This window comes from Sinohyriopsis cumingii, chromosome 13 (assembly GCF_028554795.1).
Source record: "Sinohyriopsis cumingii isolate HCF-2022 chromosome 13, ASM2855479v2, whole genome shotgun sequence".
Lineage (NCBI taxonomy): Eukaryota > Metazoa > Mollusca > Bivalvia > Unionida > Unionidae > Sinohyriopsis > Sinohyriopsis cumingii.
In genome coordinates, this window is record NC_142973.1 from 35,946,002 (window position 1) to 35,962,501 (window position 16,500).

At 35.5% G+C, this 16,500-nt stretch overlaps 1 protein-coding gene and 1 non-coding gene across 6 annotated transcripts in view; one reads left to right on the plus strand and one right to left on the minus strand.

The window, feature by feature from the left end:
* Nucleotides 1–12,594: 12,594 nt before the first annotated feature.
* Trnaq-uug (transfer RNA glutamine (anticodon UUG)) lies at nucleotides 12,595–12,666 on the minus strand. The gene has a single exon. It is a non-coding gene; the product is annotated as a tRNA-Gln (tRNA).
* Nucleotides 12,667–13,257: 591 nt separating this feature from the next.
* LOC149785206 (uncharacterized) overlaps nucleotides 13,258–16,500 on the plus strand; it is a 144,970-nt gene continuing 141,727 nt past the window's right edge. The window contains exons 1-2 of one of the 5 annotated variants that reach the window (XM_089979013.1): nucleotides 13,258–13,525; nucleotides 14,988–15,137. The gene's annotated coding sequence lies outside the window, so the exon portion shown is untranslated. Of the gene's footprint in view, nucleotides 13,526–13,550; nucleotides 13,832–14,394; nucleotides 14,589–14,987; nucleotides 15,138–16,500 lie in introns of those variants that run through there. The other 4 variants (XM_089979009.1, XM_089979012.1, XM_089979011.1 and 1 more) reach the window with 4 other exon arrangements.

Consider the following 16,500-nt stretch of genomic DNA (forward strand, 5'->3'; position numbering starts at 1 on the left):
TATATATATATATATATATATATATATATATATATATATATATATATATATATATATATATATATATATATATATATATATATATATATATATATATATATATATATATATATATATTTATATATATATATATATATATATATATATATATATATATATATATATATATATATATATATATATATATATATATATATAAAGACCTACACACAGAAACAAGAGAAAGAAATATTAAATCATATACTTATCATAAATTATTTCGACGGAAGGGAGATAAATGGACCTCTGAAGGATTATTGTTTGGGATGAAATATGCACCGTTTGACTAGAAACGTTAAAAATAATTCTTGATTAGTTATTGACAAAATATACTGCTGTAATAATGTGTGGCGATCATGGTCAACCATCACCTTTTGTTGGATTTTCTCCGCATAAATGGCTGAGGAATTTAGTAGATTATTATGAAGAAATAACTGATCATCATTGAACACTTGATCCAAAATAAAGAGAGTTTAAGAAATTAATCTGGCTACAACCGAATAAAATTCAATGTGAAATAATGCGTGAAATAATTTCAGAAACTCTTATTAACATTTTTTGAAATTTATAGAGACCAGATGATTTGATAGTTGCAAGTAGAAAGATAGTTCGTGATAAACTTCAACAACAATTATTTGTGTTACAGAAAGAAAAAATGTCAAATCTACCCGTGCCATTGTGTTATCGACCGGTTCATATGCGACGGCAGAATATCGATGTTGATATACCAGGATCATCAGAAAAACAAAATCTTGTATTAAATGATATTGTCTTAGTTCCTGTCAATGTTGTTGAGAGCGCGTTAACCACGGATAAAACTCCATGGACGCTAGGAATACGCAATGACAATTCAGTCATCACAAGGATTAACCATCTCTGATACAAATATTTGGATCGTCGATGATCGTATTAAATGCTAAAATTTAGTTTATCTCGCAGTGTCTCGAGTCAGAAGAATATATCAACTGCGCAGAATAGTCATAGACTTCACATAAACTGCTGGTACTAGCGATGTTATTGACAATGATATAGTAAGAAAAATATTTGTTATTTGGAAACAATGTGACAAAAATATAAACGCGACTTTGACCTCCATGCTGAATTTATCATGACATTGAAACAACAGCAAAATAATCATTGTGCGAACTGTAACACAGTAATGTTGTGGCAGTATTCAAATAATAATCCAAGACAATTTGCTGCAGAGGGAATTAATAGTAATTTTGGTCATACACGGGAAAATGTAACGCTGACCTAACTTGAATGCAATGGACGTCGAGGTGCTAGGTTACAAAAGTGAATGTGGTGGTAATTGTGTGTCTTCAGGAATTACTTGTAATTGCTCGCGTACAAATCCACGTTGAGGGGCAATTGAATCTAATCTGTAGATTGCAGGTCTACCCGTGGATCTTACCACGCTAGAAATTGTATGTGTTGTATTACTCCAAAACAGAACCAGTCGCTCTTTTTTTACCACCTTCAGGGTCATCGGGTTCATATAAATACCTGATAGTCACATTACCTAATACTGGTTGTTTTGAAAAGTCATGTTGTATTGGTATGTGTATTTTGTAATTGCATTAATGGGTTTCATAGAAGTTGTTCGAGAAAGTTCATTATTTAACGCATTTATCACGCTTGGTAGTCTTACAACCCATTCGCGAGATCTCATATCTTTCTGAATTATTTCCTTTCCATATTGATATCCAAATAACCGCTCAGCAAGTGTTAGATTAAATCGTTGAACAATTGCCTGATCACGATGAATTGCAGTATTTCCTCGTTTGATTTTAACGTAATGTTTTTTTTTTTATCAGAGATGATACTGCGCCAAGAAATTCTTTGCCAGGGTCAACCTGTAATAGTTGTGGCCATCGTAAGGGTCCTCGTTGATAAATTCGTTCAAAAGCAGAAGAAACTTCAGTTGCTGTTTTAGTTGATAACGGTTCTGCTTCCTTGTATCTACTTGCAACGTCAACGACAGTCAACGCGTATTTGTATGATAATTGACGTCTTCCAATTTTAATAGTATCATGTGCTAAAAATAAACTTTCTGCTTGATGAACTTCATTAGGAGTGCTGACATCAAAATGTGCATGCTGAATTTGTTTAGGTGGTGGTAGTTAAATTTGCCATCTTGCATGTCGTGCTAACCATATTTTGCAGCAACAGAAAGTGTAACGTTTGCTGTATCAGAGAGCTTACTAATCGCTGCTCTACCTTACCAATATCCTTTTGGGCTATAATAAATTGATTCCATTATTTTATAATAATAGGTTAATTAATTACCAGCTCCGAATAATAATTTACCTTTCATCGCAGATTTTACCAACCAATTAGCTGATGAATCTCTGAAAGATTCTTTTAATGGAATTAAATGCATGAATTAGTATTACGTCTGCAATATGTCGTTATTGTAAATCTTTACTTTTATAAGCTACATCATGAACGTGATATGCTTGATCAATAGCATTTGTTGGATACTCTCCAGGTCTTGGCTGATCTCGCTCGTCAAGTCAGATATCAAGTCGGGTTCCATGACCACAATAATTATATCCAGGAAGATGTTTATTTACTTGGTATTTAGCCCATGGTGTTCCTGGTAATATTCCTAATGAAGAAGCGATATCACCGCCCATTTCATTAGTAGAAATAAATTCATATTGTTTCTACCACATTTCACACACTTTGCCTGTAAGTTCACGCTTTTTATTATTTATTATTATTGTTGTTAATCCACTTGTTGGGGTGGATTCTCTACATCGAACACAATATAGATTCATATTATTTATTATATTTCTACAACATGGATGTCATTGATTTCTCAGCGACACGAAAACAACAGCCAGTAAAACATAGTTCAGCATTACCGAATTCTATCAGAATGATAATAATAGGTCCATCTGGGTCTGGTCAAAGATAATTAATACTTAATTTGATAATGAAAAAGCTCCAAGTGGGACAAGTTATATTTAGTAGCTCCGTCAGTTGATCATCAGAGATGATATGACGTACTTAAAGATGTTGACGAAAATGCAAAATTGTTAAATGAAGATCCCGATGACATTATTAATTTTACAACTGATATTGATGAAGCACCATCCGTAGACGTCCTTGATGGATTTATTAATAATCTCGTAGCATACGACAACGTAATGCTGGACAAACAAAACAAATCCAGCTCGGATATTTTCTCGAGGTAGGCATGAAAATACTGATGTGAGTTATGTTCCTCAACGACACACACAAATGCCTAAAGTGATCAGAGATAATTGTAATATTTTAGTTGTATTTATTGGAGTTGATACACATACTCTGCTAAATATTCATCAAACTTGGTTTAGTGAGAATATGGACGTGATTTAGTTCAAAAATTTCTTTTCAATAGCACAATCTCCTCCACACGGACTTATAGCAATAAATTTACAGAACAAGATATCGTATAGGACTTGATAAAATATTTTGTTGATATAATAATGATTTAATTATAGCAGTAGAGAGGGTGAACGACCTCAGTGAAACGTCCGGTGGGTAAACGAAAACACACATTCAAATTTAGAAAAACACAAACGATAGATATAAAGTAACAACGAAAAACCTAACCCAAATAGAGAAACTCTCGGTGAAGTTATAGGCTTCGGTTTGGCGTTATCACGCTTATATTTGTTCATTTTCGTAGGAAGCTTTATTTTTAAAAAATGATGTTTTAGCAAAAGGTTTCTTCACCCTCTCTGCTGGTCTTTGAAATGGTTTTTTTTTTCACGAAGAATATATCAGTGGAGTTTTTCACGAAGAATATATCAGTATAGACAGTGTTATTTACAAAAATAAATAACATATCTAAATTCGTACTCTATCTATAGTCCACAGGTAGAGTTAGTCAAGCAAAATAGGTCTGCTATCAACATAATAGAGAATTTGTTCTTAAATAGCCTGCGGCAAAATAGGTCTCCACAGAGATCAATAATCAATTTTATCTGTAAATTTCAGAAAGTTGTGAATCAATTGGGAATCCATGCGAATTAGCAATAGCGCTATCACGTGACTGCGGTAATGTCTAAACTGTGTGGTCAAATTGGGATCCCAGTAATTTAATGTATTTGAAAAAAATTACATTACGGTACTGGACATACAGTAATAATTTGTATATCTGCTGACTTAGTGATCTGAAATTAAATCAACCGGAAAAAATCATCAAAAAGAACTAAACAAACCGAAAAGATTCTCACCGATCTTTCAGGTAAAATAGTTGCTGCCCAACTACTATTACAGAAAGAAATACAGCAAGCAATAGAGGGTATATAACAAGCCCGTACTGAAATTGGTGATATAAGGGATAGTTTTCTGAAGTCTCTCTGAGGATAAATGATCATCAAGAATGTTTTTGAATTTTAAAAATAATCAAGTTGCATGTGTACATCATCAGTTGATGTAATTCATCGTTCGTAGTCAGAATGTTGATTCTGGTGTGCAGATATCTCAGCGAGAATTTACGTCGTTGTGTCCGATATATTATTTCTCGCTCGAACACATACATTTGCTCAGGTAATCAAGTCGTTGATATACATTTTCGGGCTCGCGTAACAGCAGGTGCGATTGCTAATTGCAGAGCTATAGTTGTTATACTGTCAGACAAAACAATGTTGCTTGAAGGCGTTGGCGGACGAATGAGTCATTGATACGCCCGTAGAAATTATGTAATTTAATTAGATCATTCCTGATGTTATAATGTCGTATCATCACGTCAATGTTACTCTGACACCTGGTCATATTAAAAAAAACTGCAATCCGCATCGAAGAAGATTTCTGGGGCAAAAAGAAGCCTTGAAATCAGCGGCGTTGCAAGGCCCAAATAAATTATCATTGACTGAAAGTCAACTCAAACAATACAATCGCCGACATATTTCCCATGACCCTCTCCATCGTGTAAAATCAAAAGGACGAGGAATCATTCATACTGGATCCAAAAGACAAAAAATAACTTCAGCGACATATTGTTGGTATATGTAATTCGTCGCGGCAACACCTCATTCGGTAACCTAGTATATACATAATGAATCCTACACAATCCTTTAGGTATAATCAAGCATGTGCGTGGAATGCATCACTGGAAGAAATTCACGACGAGCACATGATAAAACCCCAAGAATAAATATCTCAATCGAATATTATCATCGACAATGTTGTATATCCGGTTTCCTCGCTGGTCGCTGAAACAACAACGAGAATCGGTACATTATCAGCGAAGCTCATGATACCGCCTGTGGTTTGAATCGGCGTCGTTGTTATTGTCTATAATGTTGGTATACTCAATATTATCGAGAAAAATATCTACATGTGCCAGTAAGAAACTTGCACAAGCACACAGAAATAATTTACGCTGCGACATATGCGTGCATAAATATATCATCGATACTCTCCTCAGGGTTAAATGATGGTGCAATAACAGGCGATGAATTTGCTGCAATCAGGGATATTTATTATCGATATCGCAAGAACGCCAACACACTATTGCCAACGTTGTCAGCGCCACATTTAGAATCCGCTGTATAGATAAAAAAAAAAATAACTGCAGAAATAACAACACGAATAGAACCGATCATCGCTAACACAACACCACCGACTACCACAATGATATCAGCAACATCAGCGTAGCTTGAATTCGATATTAGTTTTCCAGTTCCGATACAAGCCACTAATGATCGATCACTTGAAATCGCATTGGCACAATTTCGACTTTATTATAGTTGGCCAAATATCAGAGAAAAATCATTTGGTAGATAAAAGGCTAATAATTCACGGTATTCTCGCATTAAAACAGCAACTGGTGGGCACGACCCAATGTGGGAGGTCGTTACCGTCCGAACAGGATCATAACAAATCGAACAATGAAATGATGAACTTCAGCGCAGAATTATATCAATAAGAATCAAAGATCGCTACCAAGGTACACGAACCAACCTTGAGTGCTGTCATTGAAATATCGACACCGGATTACGCCGTTAACATATATAAATCGTCGATCTGATTATTTTTGGGCAAACATACTATAGTAATAATACTTGAGCTTAGACAACATTCAAAGTGGACGGCTTGGGAAGAGCGACATAAAGTAACGTAGGGGAAGATGAGGCGGAGTATGTTAGAAGATGTCAAATATACCCAGACTGGCTTTGTGACGATGCGAAAGGGACGGAATCAGACTTAAAGAGAAACGACAAATAGGGGGGTTCTGGTAAATCGTTTACTAATGAAATATCGCAGGAAAATAAAAATGCGCAGAGCAATCTTAGACGGCTTTTTTGAGCGGTATATAATTGAATATCCAACTGATAGGCTTAAGCAGAAAATCGCTAATGTAGTATCATATATGAGATTGGTGAAATTTGATGCAGAATATTTTCAAAATTCTGAGTTAAAAACAGCAATTAGGTGGAATAAACAACTTATACTTCCCCGGGGCGAATACAACAAGTTATTTCTCGATTATTTTAAGATCATTCTAGAAAAAAATATCTACGCTCAAACTACCCGGTTTGGATATCAATACAACGAAGCAGGAACTCGATGGCATAATTGACGAATACCTTCCTAAAATTATTCCGGCATGGGAGAATTTACAGTGCCCTACAGATACTCTCCGACATAATAACGATCCAAGAGATGGTGGTCGTCGTGTATCGCCGTGTATTATCAATATCACGTCGACGATTTCTTTAAATCTATCCGTGACGCAGTCAACTGTAGATATACCACATCTGGGCAAGCATTAGGGCAGAAATAGCAGGGATATGTTCTTTACAGTTTGTCTCTGGATGTCCCGCCGGGTCATTTGATTGTGTCGGTTGATCCTGTTTATTGACGATGTCATAATCCATCGCTGTCACGAATTCGTTTTCGTCTAACCGACCAAGACGGTAATTTATTGGACCGTTAGGTTGTATGTGCATGACAGACCCTGAGACTCTCTCAGCCAATGACAAAAAAAAATAAAAAAAAAACAAAAAAACATTTTTTGTAATTTTCTTGTGTGTGTGTGTGTGTGTGTGTGTATTATTCTCATTATGTGTGAATCTTAATATATTCAAATACAAGCTTTTTTATTTGTCTCGCGCGTGCACTTTTAGCCGCTAGAGTTTCATATTGTCGAGACAAATCTGATCGCATTTTCTCAATGGCGCTTGCCAGTGGAACAAATTTAGCTATCTCATTTCGTTCATGTAAATCCGCCAATGACAATTCTATTTCATGCTGGAGTAATTTGATAAATCTGTACTATGACTTTAGTATGTATATATGCCCTCTTCTCGTCGCTGCTGTATCATCTCAAAATCATCGTTGAATTTTTCAACATCGAGTTAAATCACGAGACTATCTTGCTGAAATTGTTCGATCGTATAGATAATCTCATTAATATTTTCATAGTTTATTATACAACAAACGTATTTCTTTAATAAAAGATTTTATCGAGACCAATTCGATAACGTGTCAATCCCGTTAAAAATAACCAAAAAATTACAATTATCTCTGATCACTTTGGGAATCTGATAAACCACTGTGTGACTTAAATAACATCTGTTGTTTTTGTTTTTGTCTGCCCGTGAAAATATTCTGGCGGGATTTGCTTGTTTGTCCAGCATGAAATCATCAAAAACCACGAGACTGTTGATATCCCCATTAAGATCTGAGACGGACAGCGGTTCATCGATGTCTATGATAAATTCAATAATATCATCCTCGGATGCTGAAGATTCATTAAATTCCTTCAGAACATTATAGCATCGTTGGTCATCCACAGATGGCGCACCTAAATAAAGTTTGTCCCATTTGAGTCACTTCATTATCATGTTGAGCAACAATTGAGTTTTACCCGACCCAAATGGACCAATTATAATAGCTCGAATGGAATTTGTTAACACTGGATGATGCTTGACCGATGCTTGCTCACGCGTCGCTGAAAGGTCAATCACGTTCATATTGTACAGATTTTATTTATAATCATGAGTTCATACTGTATTATATGGAAGACGGTCACTGGTACAACATTTGTGAGAGCAGCCATGTTGAAAGTAATACGCCGACACTCACAGGTAAATGTGCAAAATGCGGCACACAAAAATAAAAGTTTGTGACGTTGGATTGCTCTGAGATCAGCACTACGAGCATTGCCGGTCGCGATATTGCTAAGGCACTCGGAAAAATACATGGAACGCCATTGGCTAAGTATACTGGGGAAAAACGTCTTCCAGAATGTAATTATTGTGCTCCTGGAACTCGCCTCGATATTAGACTTGACGAAAAATATCAACCAAAACCAGGCAAATTTCCTGCAAATGCGATTGGTCAAGCATGCCATGTTTATGATGTCGCGTATAAAAATTCGGATCTACAACAACTACATATAGCAGATATACAGCTGATTCACACGATGTATTCGATATAAAAAAAATATTAAAAAAATTACGAGAATCACTCGCAAACTGGTAATAAGATCGGCGATGAAAGGATAAATATTGTTGGGAGTGGGTAAATAAATGCCAAGAATAACATAATGGAGTCAATTTATTATAGTCCAATCGGATACTGGATAGGTACTGCAGCAATTAAAAAACTCGCCGCTTCAGCAGGTGTCACACGAACTGTAACCGCAGATTGGTTGTCACGACAGGCCATATGGCAAATTTATCTTCTACGTTCCAAAACAATCCAACATGGATGATTTGATGTCAGCACGCCCAACGAAGTTCATCAGGCAGCTATCTTGTTTTTACCACATGATGTAAATAAACGGCGCACATACAAAGATGCATTGACTATCGTAGATAACGAAGAGGCTGCACCGTTATCGTCTAAAACAGCAATTGAAGTCTCAGCAGCGTTTGAACGAATTTATCAACGTGGACCTCTGTGCTGGCCACACTTGCTACAGGTTGATCCTGGCAAAGAATTTCTCGGTTCTATAACGACGCTGATGCAGCAGCAACACGTTAAAATCAGACGTGGACACACAGTAATACATCGCGATCAGGTAATCATTGAACGATTTAAAGAAGCACTTGCACAGCGACTCTTTGGACGAAAATATGCCCAAGAATTACCGTACATTCAGGACAGCTTTTGTGAATGGGTTGCGAGACTACCTCATGTGGTGGCCGTGTAAAACAAAAATGTCACGAGTGGAAGTAACATGAAACATGTCGATGCAAATGCAACACACACAAAAAAAACACCCAAAAAAACCCAAACAAAAAACAAACAAGAACAACAACAAAAAAAAAAAAATGAAAATCACCAGATCAGCTACAGCAACCATTGTTGGAAAGTAAAGTAACCAGGGGCGGATTAAAACCCACTGGTGTCCTGAGCACTGACAAATCTTGGTGCCCCCCCCCCCCTTCCACGTACACCTGGGAAGATAACCCTAGGGTGCACCATGATCAAGAAACAGAACATTATGATCAATTTGCACTAGTTTTATCAATTTTTTAAAAAATTCTTCATTCGTTTTTTTCTTCTTTTCACCCTTTTCTCAACTTTGTGGTGCACCCTTTGGCCCTGGTGCCCTAAGCACGTGCTTAGTCTGCTTACTGGTTAATACGCCCCTGAAAGTAACAGTGAGGTATTTATATGAACCAGGTGAACTTGAGGGTGGTTCAGCAAGGGCAATTGATCCCGAGTGGAGTGTAACAACACATACAGTTTGCAGCGTGGTAAGATCTACTACGCAGCCACCAATATACAAAGTAGATTCAACAGCCCCTCAACGTGGCTTTGCGCTTGAACAATTACGGGTAATTCCTGAAAACACCCAGTTACCACCAGATTGGATACGGTGTCGCAGACGCTAGTGGGGACTCCCCACATGCGCTAACAGAAAACGCTAACAAGAGTCACACGCGTTGAGATACGAAGTTCCTTACGTCTATTACATTCAAGACACGTCGGAGAAGTCATTTTCGCTTGTTTGACCGAGACTAATATCTATTCTGTCCACGGTGAATTGTCTTACGTCCTTAGGAAAATATTGCCACAACATTATTTTGTTACAGCCCGAGCAGTGATTATTTTGTCGTTGTTTAAGCATCATGACAAATTCCACATCCAGATCAAACAGACGTAATATTTTTGTCATCTCGCGCTTAATTTGTCAATTTTTTATCATTAGCCCAAAACTGGTCACAGCATAAAACACTTTAACTTCTCAAGTGTTAAGGCACTAATGACTATTCTTTCTCAAAACATCAACAATAAATGTAGCTACAACGCAAAACAGATACCCGGATGTGGGTCAACCCTCTGCAGAAAAAAAATAATTGACACGTTATTTGTCACGTACTCCAAGTATGGGTTCGATTCCACTTTACGAATCTTACTCTGAGAAAGAATTTTAAAAATACAAAAGTTGTTTATTACATCTCTACCTTTCTCTGATTCAAGGTCAGGAACTAGTACAGCATTGATAAAATGTTTCTATCAAGTTGTTTGCGTAAAAAATATTTAAAAAATCAGTCAGAACTTAACTCTATTCCAGTAAATACAGTTACATTACAAAAGCATACATTGGAATAACAAAATTAAAAATTTACAAATAAACAATTAAATGAAATATAAATTAAATCAAATATACCGAACAATATACAATTTTATTGAAACTCCGTTTTCTATTGTTCTTCGCTATACATTAGCTTGAAGTGGCATTATCCTCTTTGCCATACAGTTAGCCACGTGGAGCTGTCTCCATGGGACAACTATATTGTCTGTGCTTAAGTATTCCACGTGCATGACACGAATTAAGCTTCCTTTGATGACACACATCAGTCATATGACGTTTCACCAAACTAATGGCTACGGCTGTAGTCATCAGTAATTGTAATTGGACCATTAGGTGGATCCTGTCTTTACTGTAGGTTCTTTTTGTGTTCTCTTTGATAAAGAAGTAGTCCTGATGTATATATCGCAGCTTAAAATTCTCCGAGATCTGTGAAGATACTGTTTACTGTTAGTACATATGCATCGATTTGAGGGGGGTAAGCCTGAAACAATGATACTACACTGAGAGTGATTTTAGACCATATGGCATATCGTAGACTCTCGTAGTCCTTTTCAGTCTGGGTTGCTGTTCGGACCACGCTGATACGATTTCTTCATACTTGTATAATAATGGTTTTGTTTTGAGATAAATCCATCTGCAAATGTTTGGAGACGAATGTATGTTTGCACCTCGATGTGTTTTCACATCTTTATCTAGAAGTATTCTTTGTTTTACAACTTTTACAACAGATGAGCCAATACGCAAGTTTTGTTTTGCTTACGTTTATTGGGGTGGGGTGGGGGGCTGTATTTTAGGTGCGTATTAGCTTCGTGGCCTATTGGACTTGACATCTGTATTGGTGAAGTATCATTGGTAGTAGTATATATACTGGTATAGGCCTATGGTCACCTGTCAGATATACACTGACTTCACACACGCACACACATACACACCATTAACTTCTTCAGCTTTGTTTATATCTTCTTAATTCTAGGTGCCACAAGACTTCTTCCTTGTCATGGGTTTGTCTGTTCTTGGCATTGATACAATACTCAGTTTCGATTGGATGGTATTTTGCTCATTTGTTATGTTTTAACTTTCGCTTTCACTCTTCAGTACCATTTCCTTGTACACTGTTGGTGATTATCAAGGAATGGAATTTGATTAACCAGTTTATAGCCATTTGAGTCCTTTGTCTGCATAACAGTTTGCCTTATGAGTAAGTCATTGTTTGCTGTGGAACCCTGAATACACAACTTTAATAGTCTGCAAGTGTTCAGTTTGTTATCACCTGTATCATTACTTTGCTCGTATTTAATTACACGTATTTGAATACACGTGATTTGGACATGGTTGCCTCATTATCTCCATTTTCTTGTGTGTGTGTGTGTGTGTGGTATACCCAAGGGTTCAGGCACAGTTTTAGAGTTCACCAAACAAATGTAGGCACTATGAATCGGGCAGAAATTAATTATCCGGTGTAACCTTTCATTTGATGCATGGGTGGGGTTGGAAGACAAAGGTAGAGTGGTGGCCAACCGTTTTGCGTAAGTTCTTTCTCTCAGGGCAAGACTAACAAAGTCGGAGCTAATGAAGAATAGATTTTCCGAGATGAATGTTATAGCCCACGAGAGGAAGAAACTGTCCGAATGTTATCTGAGTCACAAGAAGAGAGACAATAGAATTTAAAATAACTGTCTGAATGTTATTGGAGTCAAAAGAAGAGAGACAATATAATTTAAAATAACTGTCTGAATGGTATTGGAGTTAAAAGAAGAGAGACAATAGAATTTAAAATAACTGTCTGAATGCTTTGGAGTCAAAAGAAGAGAGATGATATAACATAGAAACTGACAAGAATACTCATGCAATATTGTCTAACGTTTTATAATCTGGTGAGCAAAAGACGAGTCTCTCAGAAATATTATCGATTTCCATTAGGCACTGAATGAAAAATTGTACTGATGAATGCATGAATTGCATTTTATATAACTTGACGAATTTTCTAAAAACAAAAATAATGAAGGTCCCACCGAGATTTGAACTCGGATCGCTGGATTCAAAGTCCAGAGTGCTAACCATTACACCATGGGACCACTTACAAAATGCGCAGCCAATCAAAATACAAATGCCATATCATCTAACACCGAATTAGTAAAGCTTATTTGCTATATACCCAGCGTCGTCATTTCCGATGTATTTTATCGGTATGCTGGATAGAATCACTAGAACCGACCGAAACGTAGGTAATCACCAGAACGTTTTTTGAATATGTGCAAAATGGTTTGCTCAGTATTAATTTTTGCATTACACTGTATAATCAGAGATTTAAGTAATAAAGGGTGTATACTGTCAGTTAGAAACAAAACAAAATGAGAGCGCAATTTATATTTATCCATCTGAATACACACTTACCGAGCAATACTATTAATCGAAAAACTCACTATAGTTTAAATAGAACTTAATATAAAATATATAAAAATATTATAAAGATACCCCTTGTTCAAGTGATAAATTAAATGAATATACACATGAGTAATACTGTTGTACCCTGAAAAAATAATAAATAAAATCAAACGGTAGCTCCAATTTATTTGTCTATACATATTTAGATTTAACATTATACAGTCTTATACAAAATTAATAATGGATACTATCATTTTAGCACGTAAGAAGAATTCCATATCGTTCCGGTCCGTTACAGTTTTTAACACCGTTCCGGCGAATCTTTCCATCTCGTTCTGTTTTAGGAAAAGATGCAAAGTAACCCAAATAGCTATTGAAGAAGAAAGCACATATATTCAATGGGAATGTATTCCACTGGAATTCATTTATCTTTTTAATAAGAAAGCACATATTCAGCGGGCCTGTATTCCACTGGAATTCTTTTATCGAGTTCTTATTGTATCTGTGTATATTACACAACTGAATGCTGTAGTGGAAATTAAGAATACGGTAAGCATTGTTTAATTTAATTTCGACAGTGTTCTGTACGGTAAGGATTGTTTTTGGAAACCGAGGCATCGCTGTCACAGGCGCTTGATTCCGGGGAAAACGAATGTGTACACTCACTGGTGAGTATACACATTAGTTTACCCCGGAATCAAGCACGGGTGCTCGACGCAAGCTTAATGTTGAAAAAAAAAAAAAAAAAAAAAATAATCTGAGGAAAAAAATCATACAGAGTGACAAAAATACCTTAGATTACCCATGATCTGTTCTGACATAGGACCCTCTCTATCATAATATATAAGAGAGAAGGTACGGAACTTCCAAATACTTCGTTCTACCCATGACCCACGATTTTCTTCTACTATTTCCGTCTGTAAAAGCACACATCCATACTCTATGGCTTGTTTACTCCTGAGATATTTTTCTATCCATCAAGCCATCAAGTTTTTACTTACCATTAACTCAACTCAGCTTTAGGAATCCTGTTCCATGCAAGATTTAGACATTGTCGTCTTCACTGCACATGCATTGTATACATGAGACTCTCTTTTCAAAATAGATAAACTATGCGGCACACACATTAACGCCGAAATATGATTGGCTCAAAGTAACAAATTGCACGTTTGGTACATTGCAGAAAAGTAAATAATGGCTTGATGAATAGAAGAAGATCTCAGGAGTAAAACAAACCATATAGTATGGTCGTGTGCCTTAAAAAGCGGAAACAGCAGAAGGAAATCGAGGGTGATGGGTAGAACGAAGTATTTGGAAGTACTGTACCTTCTCTCTTATATATTATGATAGAGAGGGTCCTATGTCAGAACAGATCATGGGGGTAATCAAAGGTATTTTTGTCACTCTGTATGATTTTTTCCTTTAAATTATTGGGTTTTTTTCTGAACATCAAGCTTGCATCAAGCACCTGTGGGATCAAGTGCCTGTGATCGCTGTGCGGATTCTGGACCGTTTCACAAAACGTTCTATTATCAGATTTCGATTGACATTTGGTCCTCCGCCTCTGATTTTGAGTTGTCTGGCATGACACATGAATGCTATATTCTACAATGTATAATTCATAACTTTTATAATTAAATGTTATAGTTCGTTCCACGTATCATCACACATTGTTTTTCATTGAATAATAATAATAACAATAATAAAGACGACTGAAAAAGGCTTAATCTTTTAAAAAGCTCTAAGTGCTTTGCATCATCAAGTCAGCATATAAGGGTATAACTATTAGAATAGTCTATATACGGACAATATAAAACACATGAAAATGTCTCACAAATATTATACAAAAGAAATGAAATTATTTCAGAAAATAACTTGGAACAGTTGAATGAGTTTACAAAAATAGCACAACTCCCCCAACCCCCAAGATAAGTTTACAATACAGTTTTAATTTAAAAATAATAACAAATAGGTGATTGTCAAATTTTTTTTCTTCTTGGTGGTGGCAAAGATGTGTCATGAGATCAACTCTTGAATGTGATCACAGTCTCTTTCTGTTTGAGATCAAGAGGCAGTCGATTCCAAGTTGTACTAATATTATCACCTATCCTTGATGCAAGGGGTAATGACATGAGCCTATGTGAATCAATTGAACAGCCAGGTAAGATTCAAACCCAGTGCTTTTTCATCCTACTATAAGAATTTTGAAAATATTCATTACATGTACTGAAAGAAGTTAAATAGTTCTCTTATTTAATAACATAATTGCTTCATGTCATTGTAGAAATATTGTTTACCTTTCTCTGATATTTTCCATTAGATTGTCAGCCAGATTAGTTCAGCTGGTAACTAATTCTGTTTTTAGCCTAATTTTTTTGTGTGCCTTTGGAAATGTAAACAACAGATGGTAGTAAATGTGGTATGCATTGAATAACTTGTTGTATAACATTAATATATGGCATAGAAAGCATTATTTGGGGAAAACTAATTACCATTGGAATCTTGTGTTACCATATTTCATGTATTTTGTTTGGTACCCATTAATTTTTCGCACACAATCCAGGTATCAAAATAATTATTTAAATGTATCATAAATTTTTGTACATATCACATATTTTTTGAAAAATCCATTAAATTATCACACATAAAATTTCTACTAAGAAGATTTACATTTGCAAAAAGGTCGAAAATACTGTATTGCCATTGTTTCTACAAAAATTAACAATTGTTAGTGAGGAAATACAATGATTGATACATAAGCTCTCTTACTGTCATTACAATATATACTGTTGTTTATTAACAAATGGACAAAGGACTTCACAGAACATACCTTTAAATATTATCATTAATTAGTTCTCCTTATTAAGTCCGTCACTATAACAAAACACCACATGCATTTTAAAATGAGCTCAGAAGTCCTTTGATGTTTTCTTATCCAACAAAAATTACATCTCATTACATGATAAAGTGAAGACCATTGGTCAGCTAGTTTTGTTGTTTCATTATAGTCATACAGACATAAAATATAAAACCGTTGTCATTTTCTATAATAAATTCGTCAATGTCTTAAGTTGTAGGAATACATTTACATGTACTGTTATATCAGGGAAAATGAGCACCACACAAGAACGTTGCTCCCTTCCACTAGGGAGGTGGTGCACAGCACACACCATATGCATATTATTTGCAAATCAGTTTTTACTTTTCTTTGCAAAGTTAACATAAAAAATACTATTGAAAGCATGATTCCTAGTAATTGCATTTTTTTAAATGCCATTATAATGAACAAGTGATGGTTTGTATTTGTTTTAGAAGTTTGAACAACTTGAAAAGTTATATTTTGCTTTAATTATTTCTTGAAAGTTAATTTCATCATTCTTTATTACTGTGATAAATGAGTGTGAAACTCACAGAACCTCACAGCTAACTTAACAAGAATTTTTGAACAGTTTAGCATTAGGATTCCTTTTTCTAATAACTCAAATTTTTTTAAACATTAAGTATTGCTAAAATAAACACTTGGG